Genomic DNA, 14478 nt, shown 5'->3' with positions numbered 1-14478 from the left:
TAAGCATTTAAGTGGAAGTTTTTATACTAAGAACAAATTAGTGTATGTAAGATACAGCATAAAATTGTGCAAAAATGAGGTTTAACTTCTAAGCAATTCCTGATTTGAAATCCTACCCTGAAGCACCTGAAAATATTAAAGAGGATTTTTTTTTAACGAAAGTGCTTTAAATTTACACTCCTCCTCCTTATCAAATGCATGGTTACACATAACATTTCTCGTTAGTCTCTCTGGAAGTTGCAAAGGAAGGTCACCATTGTTGCTCCACCACCATTTGGATACAGAAGGAGACTTGGACCTAAAGATAGGAACTGGCTGAGCTGGCAAACCAGGGGTGGAACTAGATGGAGAAGCAAGAGGTCCTGTTGGAATCCAAGCCTGATTCAACAGGCACCTTCTCATCTAGCTCTTCTCCTGGTGACATTCTGTCTCCCTAGGCAACTACAGATTTGAGAGGAGACAAAAATTCTTGCATCCAGAACCACAAAGCAATGACTTGAGCTTGGATGTAGGAAAATGCCAGGGAAAGACACTGAACTAGCAGTTGAAGCAGAGGCGTTGGAGTCAGGTGCTCCAGGTTCTATTTTTGGCTTGGACCAGCCATCTCAGTTCTCTTTACTTTGGCTTCCCCTCTGCAAGATGGAAAATGAGGATGCCTACGGCTGCCTCCTGAGGCTGCATCATCTTCCTAAGGCCAGGGCTGTCAAATCTCATATTCTGGATGATGCTCAGTTGACCTCAGCTCCATTCTTCTCTGCTTTGCTGAGTGCATCCTCTTCACTTTCATCTCCCTTCTGCTTTCCAGGGCCCACACAGGGGCTATGGAGCAGAGTCACAGCAACAAATTTTGGGATGGCTGCTGGGTGGGACCCTCCTCTCTTTCTGCATGGCCTGTGGGGCCTTCCACTGTACTATTTGATGTGCAAAATCTCCTGGGCTGCCCCTTGGGTGATGTGGGGTGTCTGTAGAAGTAGTAAAGTACGCTGAGTTATGGCCCTTGTGAAAGCACTTCCACTTCAGGGATGCAATTTCTGGGCACTGGCACTAGGCAGGTGGTGGAAGGTCCAGAGAAGGGAATGGAGCTGGGGAAGGGTCTGGAGCACAGTTCTGGTGAGGAGCTGCTGAGGGGAGCTAAAGGGGCTCAGCCTGGAGAAAAGGAGGCTCAGGGGGGACCTTTTTGCTCTCTGCAACTCTCTGACAGGAGGTTGGAGCCAGGGTGGGGTCAGGCTCTGCTCCCAGGGAAGGAGGAACAGGACAAGGGGAAACGGCCTCAAGTAGCACCAGGGGAGGTTTAGGTTGGATATTGGGAAAATTGCTTCACTGAAAGGCTTGTCCAGCCCTGGAACAGCTGCCCAGGACAGTGGTGGAGTCCCCATCTCTGGAGGGGTTTAATAGACATGGGAATGTGGCGCTTGGGGACATGGGGCAGTGGTGGCCTTGGCAGTGCTGGGGGAGTGGTTGGAGTCGATGATCTCAGAGGGCTTTTCCAACCTAAACGGTTCTGTGGCCCTGCTCCACTTTATCTCCATGCAATATCAGCCCAGGCACGGCTCTGGGAAGCATCAGGAGGTGATGGGGGCCAAGTCATGATTGTCACCTCTCCCCGCCCTTCCTGGCTTTGAATGAACGAGTTTCCGAGGCTGCAGGTGCTTTCTCCTTGCTGCATTCCCCAATAAATCCCGGTAATTAGGGCTCTCTCCTTTTTTTTTTTTTTTTTTTTTTCCAGGAAACACCGCCAGCTCCTCCTTCCCTTCTCGCATCAATCAAACCCGCTACCACCCTAAATTCAGGTGTGCTTGGAGCGCTCCTCATTCCCAGCGCCGCGGCCGCAGCGGGCGAAAGGTGAACTTATCGTTATTATTTGGGGTTTTAAGAGCAGGAGGAGCCTCCGCGCTGCCTTTCCACCCTCCCACCCGGTTCCGGGCGGCGCCGGGGCTCGGCAACCAGGAGGATTTCGGCGCGGGGCGGCCCCGGACCGGCCCCTTTGTTCGCGCGGGCCCGGCCGTGCGCTGGGAGGGACGGAGGGAGGGAGGGAGCGGCGGTGCCGGCCCCGCATCCTCCCCCGGCCCCGCATCCTCCCCCGGCCCCGCATCCTCCCCCGGCCCCGCCGCTCCGAGCCGCCGCCCAGCTCCCTCCTCCCGGCTCCCCGCTCCCTCCTCCCGGCTCCCCGCTCCCTCCTCCCGGCTCGGCGGCCGCGCAGGGAGTGGCCGGGCGGCCGCCGGGGCTGCATCGCGCGGTGGCACCGAGCCCCCCGCCCCGCTCCGGCGGGCAGCCCCAGGGTAAGGGGGACACGGCGGGAGGGGCGGGAGCGCCCGGCGAGCCCGCAACAAAGGGGGGATGAATGGAGAGGGTGCGGGAGGAGCGCGGGGGATGCGCCGCTCGGGACCGATGGGAGGCTCGGCCGCCGCACGCATTGTCCTTGGGGTGGGGAAGGCACGGAGCATCCTCAGCGGGCCGGCATCCCATCCCGGCTGCATCCCCGGCCGGGCGGCACCGGCACCCACCGGCGGCGGGAGGGGCTCGGGGGGTGCGCACCCACCCACCCATCCACCCCCCCGGGCAGGGCGCGGGGTGGGCGCCCGGTGCTCCCGCGGGGTCACGGCGCGGGGGGAGCGGCCTGATGCCGCGAAGATGGAGGTGAGAGTGGGTGTCAGCATCCGCGGCTCGGTGCCGAGCGAGTTGTGGGTCTGAAACGGGAGGAAAATTGCCTTTTGTCTGTGGCAAGCTGGGCTGCGTGCTGGGCTCGGTGTCCTCGCTGGGTTTTTCCTATTTAGCGATCGAGATATCGACATTAACTACGTCCTGCAGGATCTGATGTGGGGTTTTGTCTCTTGCAAGGAGATGCGCTTCCGAGGAAGGCCCAGGTCGGGCTGCAGGCGTTGGCACGGCGCTCAGATTGTGAGCAGAGGGAGCAGGGGTCTGCCCCTCGCATCTCCTGACACAAAACAGCAAAGGGTCTGTTTGGGGCAGCATCCAGGGATGCGGGCAGAGGCACGAGTTGTTATCTGCACGGTATCCAGGCAGGCTGCAGCAGCGTTTCCAAAGTGCTGGGAGACAAAGCACTGTGTCAGCACCGAGTGTTATTTGCTGCTCTGTTGAGCATCAGTCTCACAGGCCTGGAAACCTTGTCTCAGAAACTCATAGTGCTGGAATGGATGTCGAGTTTCACCAGCCCATCCGTTACTGCTTGGCTGGAAGTGTTTCCTCGAGGGTGACTTGCGACTCAAGAACTGGTCTGTGTGTGAGCAGAGATATGTTTGGGGTGCCTGGCCAGGCTTGTTGGCCTTAGCCTCTGCCCAGCTGCCTGCTAGCAGCATTCCTCTCCCCAGTGGTGCTCCAGGAGAGCCCCTCTAACCAGCACAGATCCGTCCTTGCTGGGGTGGTGATGCTTTAAACGTGGTGCAGCTGCCTGATCTTAAGGTTGGGTCCGAGATTTGGCATTTTAAGAAATTACCTGCTTGCTGTTACAGCCTGCCAGGGATTAGGAAGGAGGGGGACTGCATCAAACAGCTGTGCTCTCAAGAAACTTGTCACTGCCTGCCAGAAATCCCTGGGAGTACAGGACTTCAAAGGCTCAGCTCTGAGACACGGCACAAGCAGAAACAGCACCAGCCATGGCAGGGAGAGGCTGTGCTGGAGCCCCTCTGTCATCTCAGCAACACACATGTGGGGCTGCCTTCAACTGGGGGAAAACCTGTGTGTTCCAGGAGATGCTCTTAGGATGGGTATGGATGTGGGATTATCTGCTGAGGCCGAGGGTTGGTATGTGCCCCTCTAGCCTTGGAGGTTGATGTAGTTTACTCCAGCAAGTAGCAGTTCCTGGTGTTTCTTTCTCCCCATTTGTGCTTTTGCTCTGGCAAAAGAAAAGATGAAGAGCTCAAAAGGGGGGTTTACAGGTGCCAAGGGATGTGGCTGTGTAACTGTACACATGTCAGTTTTGGTGTTACTGGTGGGTTAAAATAGGTCAGGGCACAGATTCCACCTCCTGATTGAGGTTGTTGGTTTTATTTATCCAAATGCTGCCCCTGTCCATGAAACTCGGGAGAATTAATGCTGGTTTTTTTTTTTCCATTTTGGAGAGGGATGTCTTAATTCTAGTGAGGACAAGAGACAATGTATAAAGCAAGTTCCATCCCCCAGGTATGTGGTGTTGCTACCACTTTCCAGAGTGTACACAGTGCATGGCAAGGTTTGGATACTTTTAAAGCTCTGGGAAAGCCCAGGCCTGGGTAGCCAGACCTGACTGACTTGTTGCTAACCTACATTAGACTCTGATGTGCACTTATGTATAGGGATATCTATTGTTACTTATAGAGAGATCTGTTTTTTCATAAATATCTTTTACAATTACCTTGTGACCTGTTTTTCCCTCCACCTCCTAAGAAGTCTGAGCATAAGAATCACCCAGAAAGTCACTGACATGGAGTCAGAAAGCATTTTTTTTTCTGCTGCTCTATTGCTGAGTTGAACAGTCTACAGTGTCTGGCTGTTGTTCTTTTATCACTGTTCTTGTGAAATTTCTGGTAGAATTCAGGTCTTGTTAGGCAGGGGGAGAGCACCTTGGCTGATAGCACTGGTGATGTCTGCCCCCAGCAAGCCTTGGGCTTTGTTTTACTGATCAGTTTTCTAAATCAAACACGTTAAGTTACTGAATAAAGCTGAACTTTCCAAGGTCACTCCAGAAGCCAAGATTAGAGAAAGGAACTGGGCTTGTTCTTCCAGAGTCCTGCTCTAATCCTGCCTTCTCCCTGTGTCTGTCCTTCTCTTCTCCGTGGCTGACACTGTCAGACACACAGAACTCTCAGAGCATCACTGTACCAAGTCTCTCTGCAGTACCACCATGATCCTGAGCCTTTCTCCTGCCCTGCTGAGAGCACCCTGTGTGCTGTGTTTGTCTCTTGTGCTTTCTGATGCTAAACAGGACGAAGCAAATTCACTTTCCTCATAGCTGGATTTAATTTCTTACTCTTATGTGATTGTGCTGCAGCTCTTGCTGTGGAAAAATTACTTCACTGCATGTGACTGAGTCTGGCACCTTAAACTGATACTTTCTGCTGTTCCTGAAGAAAAATAAAATCCCGTTGAAACCTCCTTTAAATAAAACCCATAACAAACCCACAGTATTTCTGCATCAGATTTTTTTTGAAACCATTCCTGTGTAGTGGTACAATTTTTATTACTCCATTCTAAATGAGTGAAACTGTGTCTGTAAAACAGCCATGCTTGATTCAGATGGAGCATAAGCAAAGATGTGTGAAGAACGACAACCAAGCTTTGTGTTTAGCTGTCACAGTTTCCATTTTTTTTACTTCAGAAGGATGGAATAAAACATGATGCTGACTTGAATTGGCACTGAAATTAAGCTGTAGTTTCCTTTCAGTGATTTCTTTTTATTGAGCTAATGTTTACCCACCTGCATAGTTGTAGAGATACGTGGCACAGACTGGTTTCTGAGCCAGCCATGAAGTCTCCATCTCCCTCATCCCTGTCTGCTGAAGCACAAAGGGAATCTGAGCTTTGTTTGGTTTATTTTGAGAGTTGATGTTCTAAACTGTGCTGTTGACTCCCTTCATAACTCTGTGCCTGGGAAAGCCAAATGATTATTTTTGAAAATATTTATACTCTGTATCTATAAAGTAAACACTTCAGAAGGCCTTTCCATGGCCTTTGGTGGGTTGGATATTCAGGGACAGAATGGTGCTGTCTCTGCCACTGTTTTTTCAATGATCTTGGGAAAAATTTTTTCCTTCTCTGTATCTTTTTTCTCCAGGTACAAAACAGGTGTTGCAGCTCTGGATCTTGGAACTTTTAAGTCCCTTTTTGGTGCTTTTAGATCTCCTTCCTGTGCTTTCACACATGCTTCCTTTAAAAAGTTGTTGCAAATAAAATTGCATTGCTTGTACCAGAGCTATTGGTCAAAATTAATTCTATTTTATTTTAGTGAATAACTAGTAAAGAACCTGTGGATGGATATTGGTTATACTGGAAGGGCTTCACAGAAACTTAAAGAAATCACCTGATCCATCTGTCTGTTCCTGGTTAGGTCTGTCTTCATCTCTGTCATTCAAGACAGAGGTTTGAAGATTTTTATTTTTTTTTTAAAGCACAATGAAGGGATGAGGGATTTTCTGCAGCCACTCTGGGCAGTCTGGCTCAGTTTGAACCCTTGCTGTGCTGTGTGTCTTCCCCTTTGTTTTGTCGCTGTCATTGTCACTTCGTGTCTCTGCCTGTTTCTGTACAAAGGACAAGCACAAAGGTGTTTCACTGACAAAAAAACCAGCACAATTTCTTTTGCAGCACATCCTCCAGAGGGGCAGAGGAGGCTCCCAGCCTGAGGCACCAGCTTCTGGCATAGTGACTGACAAAGGCTTCCTCTGGCTGGTCTGTTCTTTTTCTTCCTTTGGCATATTCCTCCCCTCTTTATCTGTTGCATCATGCTCTGAAAACTTCTGTGGCCTCTAATTAGTGCTGGAAACTTTTCAGTGGTCCTGACAGGCACAAAAAGCAGCTGCCTGTTGAAACAAAGAGCACTTTCCCATCCCTTGCAAACACTCCCACTCATGACCTGCAAGTGCCTCCCCCGGGTGCAGGGACTGTCCTGGCTGGGGAACAAACCTCTCTAGAAAAAGAGGCCTCTCCACTTATGTGTTTAATGGGCTTTTTAGCCTCACATTTGGCTGTCAAACATCGTGTGCTGTGCTACCTCAGTGGCTCCTGTCAGCATGAAGCCTGCCCTGGTGATTAAAGCCTCCTCCTTGGCTATATTTAGCATTTAGCTATTTGTTTTATAACTGAAATCCTTACTATGCAAACTGGAGCAGGTCACTCTGCAACCTTGAATAAGTGCCTTTTTCTTTTTTTTTTCCTCTGGACTTTTGTTTCCCAGCTGGTAAGTTTGGCATGTTTAGCTGATGACCAATCCACCAGCCATCCCTAATGGAGATTTAGTGATGGACAACATGGCATGGAAAGGCAGGCTTGTGTGAAATGTGCTGCTGAGGCAGAGAAAGAGGATGTTTTGCCTTTCACTGTTCATCTTTTATGTGTCTGTTTATGTAGGCCTTTACTGGGGTCTATGAAGAAGCTTTTTGAACTTGCTAAATCTCATCTATAGTAAAACTTTGTTTATATATATTTGTATATTTATAGATATTTCTAGTAAACGAAACTGGCAATAGCAATGCCTCCTGCAAGCTTAATCTTGATGTCTCTGAAGCATCTGCAAGCATTTTTCACCTTTTTATCTCTGAATCCCTCCCAGAGCACATTGGCTAAATGCTGGGAAGGTGTCAGAGCCCTTCCAGCATGCTGATGTGGAAATGTCAAAGTCAAATGGTGCTTTTGGATGATCACATGGTTCAGGTTTATGGAGTGCTATGCTATACTCTGCCTTAGGGTGCCAGCAGTATTGATTGTCAGAGTTAGAAGTGACAACTTGGTTTTTGCTTCTCCTTTTTATGGTTGAAACAGGTCCAGTTTGTGTTAGAGATGTTGTACCAGTGATGTACTCAGGCTGCTGCCTGTAATCCTGCTAGATGAGGTTATATCTTGATCTCTTGCAAAATCCTGATTGTGGTTTTGCCTGCATTAGTGGTGTAGAAGCAGCCTGTTTCTGTGAGAAGTGAAGGAGCAGCCAGGGACAGGGGGGACTCTGTAAGGCTCGTGCAGTGCTGTGGTGCTCCAGGAGTGTGGTGGGCTGACTGATCCATCTGCCCTGCCTATCTGCTTGCAGCCTGGGTTCACCCATCAGCATCACTCATCTCCAGAGATATGACACATTAAATCCTGGGTTTTAGTACTGATCCATCTCTCCAGACCCTTTCCTTTTGGCTGCTGCATCCGTACATCACACACTGCTCTGCGTGTGCTTCCCGAGGGCACGGCACTGTGTGGACAGAGGTGCTGACTGAAGCCAGGCTGTGGAGCAGCACAGCTCTTGCAGGGTCTCTGCTGCTGTGGGAGGAGGCTGGGATGGACAGCCTGGCCCTGGTGTGACAGCCTCTCCTGCTCCTGCCAGCCCAACAGGTCGTGCTGGAGTGGGCATGTTCTGTCTCCACACCTGCTGTGCAATCTGTGTAGGATGGGGTTTTGTTTTCTTGCTCTCTATGAACTGCAGTCCCCAACCTCTGGTGTAACACAGCAGGGAGCCATCCTGTGGTGCTGGTGTGGCTTAATGCCCAGAGGCTTTGAGCTGGGATCTTGCCTCTCTCCATGTGGTGCAATCCAAAGTTAATGTTGGCTCCTGCAAGGCAGAGTGTGAGTTGTGGGAAAAAGCATGAGGCAGGAGGGGATAACGTAACACTGTTGACAGATAAGATCCAGTTTGATATAACTTGCCAAAATTACCATGATTTTGGTCACTGGTGGGGATGTGATTTGATTAGGAGGCGTGTTCCTTCTTGTACTGTAAGGTTTGTGAGCTATCCAAACTCCTGGCTGCAGGTGGAGTTGCAGGTGGTGTACTAGGAAACTCCATGATTAACACACACTGGCTGTGTGGATGTGCCAGTGTGAGTGAGGTCTGGGGAGGTGGCAGTGTTTGTAGAGAGGCTGAGGTAGCCCAGAGGTTGCTGCTTATGTGGGAGGCTCAGTGCAGGCTGGTGAATCAGCAGGGAGGAGCAGGAGGGTGCTCCAGGGAACAACCCCATCCAGCACTGCTCTGCTGCTGCCAGTGTAGCAGCAGGAAGCAGTGGATGTTTGTGTGGGTAGAGGGGTTGGGGTTTACCCAGAGCCTTGCTGGTCTGGAGGGAGGGTGGGTTTGCTCCTCTGTAGCATCTTGGGTTTGGTGACCTCAGATCTTTCCGTGGGGACCAGTGGTGTGACCTCCTGGTGTGCCACCCCTCTGTTCACAGATTGGTACTGTCATTGTCCCTCTTTTGTGGCAAGAGATTCATGACCACTGTGGAAGAGGGAAGGAGGAGTCCTGGCTGTCAGTGCTGTATCTCAACTGTGAGACAATCAGAGGTTGGATTAGATGACCTTTAAAGGTCCCTTCCAACCCAGCTGGTTCTGTGATGCTGTATTTCCTTTTTAGCTTCCCTCCTGTTGTATCTTAGCAGCCAGAGTGTGAAGGTGGGTTAGTTATTCTTTAAACTTTTGGAACAGTTGCTTTGCTTGAAGGAATATGGTGAAATTAGCTCATCATGTTTGGAATAGAGTTTTTTCTGGGCTTGGTGAGGCATCACCTGGGGATGCAGCATGAATTTTGGGTTGCCCATGTCTAAAATGGATTAAATTCAAGTGATGGAGGTTTAGAGAAGGTCAGCTGAGAGGACCCAGGAAATGGTGAGTCTTGTATCTCAGGAGAGCACTGCTTGTTCAGAATGGCACAGTGAGGGCAGAGAAAGGGCAGAGCTGTCTCCTGGGGGCTGGGCACAATGGGAGGGTGTCAGAGTTGTGCAAAGGGCAGAGTGGGTACATGGGCAGAAGGTTGGCTTGGATAAATCTGGACTGGCAAGTGGTGGGGGGTTCCCGGGCAGCAGAGCTCTGCTGAGCTGCAGGAATGAAACCTCTTGTGTCATGGTTTCATAACTAATGGCAAGGGGCTGCAGCGGGGGCAGGGTTGGGATTCCTACCCTGCATCCCTGCCTGAAGTTTCAGTAGCTTGTGGAGAGGCAGGGTCAGTGTTCCCCTGGTTTGCACTGGGGTGGTTCTGAGGGGGTTCCTGTGCTGGTGTTACACCTGCAGTACCAGTGGGTCACAGCAAAGCTTCTGTCTGCTTCCTGCTGGGATTGCATTAATGTGGTGCCTTTTCCTGGTGTACTTGGGGCTGTTCAGACACTGGACAGCATTAATGGAGTGCAGTGAGGGCTTCAGGGGCAAGCCCAGTGTGTCCTGAGGTGTTTTCTATTACACCAGAAACGTGTTGTGTTCTACTCCTGTTTTCTTTGCTTTTAACCAAATCATCTGCACGTTTAAAGCTGTTCAACTGCACTGCCACCAGACAGGCTGTCCTAACACTGAAAAGGAAAACAAAGTTCCTAGTTTAAAAAAAATTAAATGTGTATGGAAAGAGAAGAAACTCTCAAGACCAGTTCTTTCCTATTTTCAGCTCTTTATTGCTCCAACCTTTCAGTTACAGTCCATAACCAAGGCTGGCCTGCAGAGAAGTCTTCATTGCAGGTGTAGGTTGTAAAAAAGGGGGGAAAAAATCAGGACAGAAGAGACCTGGCTCTTTTTGGGTTTTATCATAACCAAACTCCAGGGCAGAGGTTAGGTTATAGAAGTGCACGAATCAAAATCTATATGTTAACCTGAGCTCCAGGGAATAACAGGTAAAGTGACAGGGTGAACTTTAGTGCTACACTAAATCAAGCAGTGAAAAACTGGGAAATTCCAAAAGCACAGATCCTTCTGCAGCTCTGCACAGCGTGTGTAGCATGGCTGGGTTGTTGTACAGCTCATATTTAATTAAAGAAATTGTTTCTCCAGTAGTGAAATACCAACCTATTATAATGGAATATGTTTGTCATGTATCACTGTGTTTCCTGCACTCTGCCTGCTCTCCTCATGTTTCTCTCCCAGATGCTGTTTTTGACAAGCAAGACTTTCTGTGATTAGGAAACTTGGATTTTATCAAAGCTCTGTGAATTGTAGAGAAACTGCTCGTGGAGTTGAGTGGCCACTGAATCAAGTGTGAATTGACCTGGAGGACAGCAGCTGTGAAACCTCTGTGTACATTCTGTTCCCTTTCCATGTGAGCCTGCAGTTTTGGTGTCATGCCTCTATATTTCCCTGCAGGGACACTGTCCCCTGCCCCCCAGGGCTTAACTCCAGGGACCAGAAACTCATCCCCAGGATTTTTTCCCACAAATTAGAGATAATTGGGTTTTTTTTCTGCAACGAGTGCAGAATTGTTGCTATCTACTCTGTCAGCCTTCAGCAGGCATTTTGCCAGCATGGGGAGCAGGAGCTCATCAGCAAGCCCATAATTACTCCCCAGTTTCTGTGATGACTTCCTTGAATGCACTTTGAGTTTTTTCCACCCACTTTGCCTCAGGATTTGCATTGTGGTTTTTAGAGTGCAGTATGATGGTTTTGCATATTCTTCACTCAAAAGCCCTTGCTTTAGAAGTAAATCACAGGATGTTTAGTCTATTATAGAGGTTAGAACTGGTTTAGGAAATACCTGAGCTTTTAAATAAAAGGCCTCTAGGCTTTCCCTTGGCCTTCTGTGCTAATTACTACAAAATTTGAGTGAGAAAGAAGACTAAACACAGGCTTTTCTAGAGGTTAACAACCTTTCAGACTTGTTAGGGAAACTATGTAGTAAAACCAGAGCTTTAGGGCTGAAAACCTGTATGAGTCCAACTGCAAGAGAGAGAAAAAACCTGATGGCTGACAGAGGGTACCAGAATTCCCTGGTTTTCCCAGTGTGTAGCTGAAGGCAGTATGCTCCTTTCTTTCATTCCCTCTATGGGAGAAGGAAAGGTTTTCTTGGGAGAGGAGTCTGACCTTAATTAAAAATGAGCGTCTCTTATTTCCTCTATACTTCAATTAAGTGCAGGGATTTACTCCTAATCTGCCACGTGCCTCAGAAATGGGTTTCTGGTGGCTTGTGGGAAGGAGGAACTAATCAGAGAAGTGAGAAGGCAATGGTACAATTAGTGTGGATCAGATGGAGCATCTTAAGGAATTAACAGATAAAATTGCCTTTTCTTCTCAGCATAATCTCTGTCTCTGTTAGCAAAGCTGTAGTTTGGCGTTATCAGATCCTGTCTCTGATCAGATTCATTTCCTGTCCCTTTCACACAAGATTGAGGGTTTTGAGTCTGGCCTCTGGATTTGGATTTCAAAGCAAAACTCTGTTCTTAATATCCCTAACCAGTCTTCAGAGCATGGCCAGTGTTTGGTCCTGGGGCATCAGATCTTCACCTGCCCTTGCCCCTGGCATGGAACTCTTGGCAGTGATGTATTGACTCCAGGAGATGAGGCTTTACAGCCTGAAAATCTCATATCCATGGGTATGGAGGGGGTGCAGAAAAGCTTGGAAATATGGAGTGGTTGCAACCAAATGCTCAGAAACAAGAAATGAAATAACTTTACGTAACTTTTTCTAAAAAAGGAGATCGGTATCTTTAGGCAGGAGAGGTTTTATTATGTAAGGCCTAATAAAGGACTACCAGAGTTGGCACTGGAAGCTTTTTGCCTTTATTCTCTGTGCTTATTGAGGTGAGTGCAGAGCTTCTCCAGCAATCTGTGGACCAGATTCTTCTCCAGCAGTTTGCTTCCAGGGAGATGTTGAGCTTCAGATACTGCTTTCAACATTTACAGTGCCTGATGCTGAAGGGTTTTCAGAGAGGGAGCAGGGGTTCTTCAGCTGTTTCCTTCTTGTCCAGAGTCCCAGAGGTTCTTGAGTGACAGAGGTCAGGGCACCAAACCCAGAAGCCTCTTGCAGGCTCTGTACTTTCTGAAATACAGTCAGAACATGGGTAGGGGATTAAACTCCTGCTGTTGTGTCTCACTCTCCTGAGCAAGCATGCAAAGGGTGTGTCAAAACCAAAGTGCTGTTGGACGTTGTGTGGCAGCAGGAGGGGTTGTTCCTCTTCCCTGTGGAGGATGGGGATGTGCCTTGCAGGTGTAAAATGCACTTTGCATTACTCCATGTGGAGCTGCTGTTGTTGCACTGTCGGAGCAGCTGCACACAGAATTCCTGCTCTTTCCAAGCTGTGTCTTTGCCCAGAGACTCTTGCATTAGTCAGACACTCAGCCATAACTTATGATAGCCCTGAAAAAGGCTGAGACTCTGCTTGCAGATGTGCTGCCATGGGGCTGCATCCCAAACCCTGGTGTTCCTCATTTGTAGCATGAACCATAAGTAAAGGTGGAATAGTGTTTTAAATAATGGCACAAGCAATTGCTTCTCAAAAGGTTATCTTAGGTGGGAATAGGGGAAAACAGAAATACTTTATTGTGCAAACCTTTCCCTATCCAAATAATTGTCTTTGAAGTCATTGATTATTTGCATCAGTCCAGATTGTTTAAAAAAAAAAAAAGTGTTTACTGGTTCTCTGCAGTGTTTTTGTTTGTCATTAACCTTTTGGACAAAGTGATAACCTTGATTTCCTTCAGTCTGATAATTAAATACTGTTCTTTACCTTTTTTTTAATGGGCTCTGTCCTAGAAAGGTGTGTGCTGACTGAAAACTTCAGATTTAATTCCTTACATGTGGATTTCCAGATTTAGAAAATTAGAAACCTAAATTTTGGTACTCGCTTTTTCTGTTGTATATTTAAGAACTAAGGACTCCCTTCCCCACAAACTATTGTGCAGACCCAACTGTTACAGCAGTGTTCAGATACAGCTGGTTGGGATTCCACTTGGGTCTGCTCTCAGAGCGAAATTCCTGTGCCTTGCCGGGGATGTCAGGTTGGGTAAACACTTCTTACATGGAGATCCAGCCAGAAGGAAGCACCAGGCACAGGATGGGATTCAGGCCAACTCAATCTGGTGTCTGGAAGCCTGTTCCTGTGTCTTGCAGTTGTTGCACTCAGTATGTGGGGCTGAACAGATCCTTATTTTGTGTGGACCCGCGGGGGCTTTGCTCTGGGGAGCGTGCTGGGTCTGGGAGTCTGCTCTGTTGCTTATGCCCATCTTGAATGGGATGTTTTCCACATGGCAAGCAAATATTTGTGTGCCTTGTTGAGGGTAGGAGGGATGGATGAAGCAGAGCAACTTGCAGATAAAGAATATTGCCAAGACTGACAAAGGCTTCTCCTTCCAGCCCTTGGTTTGTATTATTTCTCTATCACATTTATGAAATAATTGACTCTAAGTACCTCCAGTTGTTTCTCAGTTTTTATGTTGTGCTGCTCTAATGCAATTATCCATGATGCCAGGAATATCCAGATATATTGCTCCTGGTAAAAGGTATTTTTTGGCTGTACATCTGTGCTTAGTTAAGAACTGTTCCCCTTTTTGAATCTGAGCCCAGGTGACTCAGATTTAGCTGTTCTCTTTTCTGATGGAAAGATGGAGAACAGAATATTTTGGTCATCTGAAGCAGGCTTTCATATTGTGCATTCCTGGGATGCTTTTCTTGGTTGTGGGAACAGACAGAACCATTCATCCCAGTATGAAAAGACTGCAGGAAGAATCCAGTGGAGATCTAGAAAATCCTTGTCATCTGTGTTATCTTGGAAGAGGAAGAAAAACAAAACAAGCAGAGCTGGTGGCCCCAGAGCATCCACAGGAGCAGACGGGGTTTTCTTTACAGTGTGTCTGGAGAAAGTCACATTTCCTTGAAGTTCCACGGGAAGGCAAAGCTTTCAGCTTGTGCAGGTGATGTGGGGAGCAGGGAAGAGAAATGGCTCATGTTTCTTACACCACAGATTTGCCTGCATTCACCTCTACTGCTGGAAACAGATATTTTTCTTTTTTTCTTCCAGAAGGGCTGGAAACAGATTTTTTTTTTTTTTTCTTCCAGAAGGGCTGGAAACAGATTTATTATTTTTTTTTTTCAGAAGGGCTCTGCTAATA

The 14478-nt window shown here is 48.2% G+C and overlaps 1 protein-coding gene across 2 annotated transcripts in view; it reads left to right on the top strand.

Annotated features, from left to right (window-relative positions):
* The first annotated feature begins 2106 nt into the window (after positions 1 to 2106).
* The window catches only part of CLIP2 (CAP-Gly domain containing linker protein 2), a 74998-nt gene continuing 62626 nt past the window's right edge, over positions 2107 to 14478 (top strand). For both annotated transcript variants that reach the window (XM_051809286.1, XM_051809285.1), the window contains exon 1: positions 2107 to 2279. The gene's annotated coding sequence lies outside the window, so the exon portion shown is untranslated. The remainder of the gene's footprint in view (positions 2280 to 14478) is intronic.

Source organism: Manacus candei, unplaced genomic scaffold (genome assembly GCF_025592945.1).
Source record: "Manacus candei isolate 608988 ecotype Guabito, Panama unplaced genomic scaffold, ASM2559294v1 h1tg000076l, whole genome shotgun sequence".
Taxonomy (NCBI): domain Eukaryota; kingdom Metazoa; phylum Chordata; class Aves; order Passeriformes; family Pipridae; genus Manacus; species Manacus candei.
The sequence above is the reverse complement of the archived record's forward strand: the minus strand, read 5'-3'. Positions and strand labels throughout refer to the sequence as shown.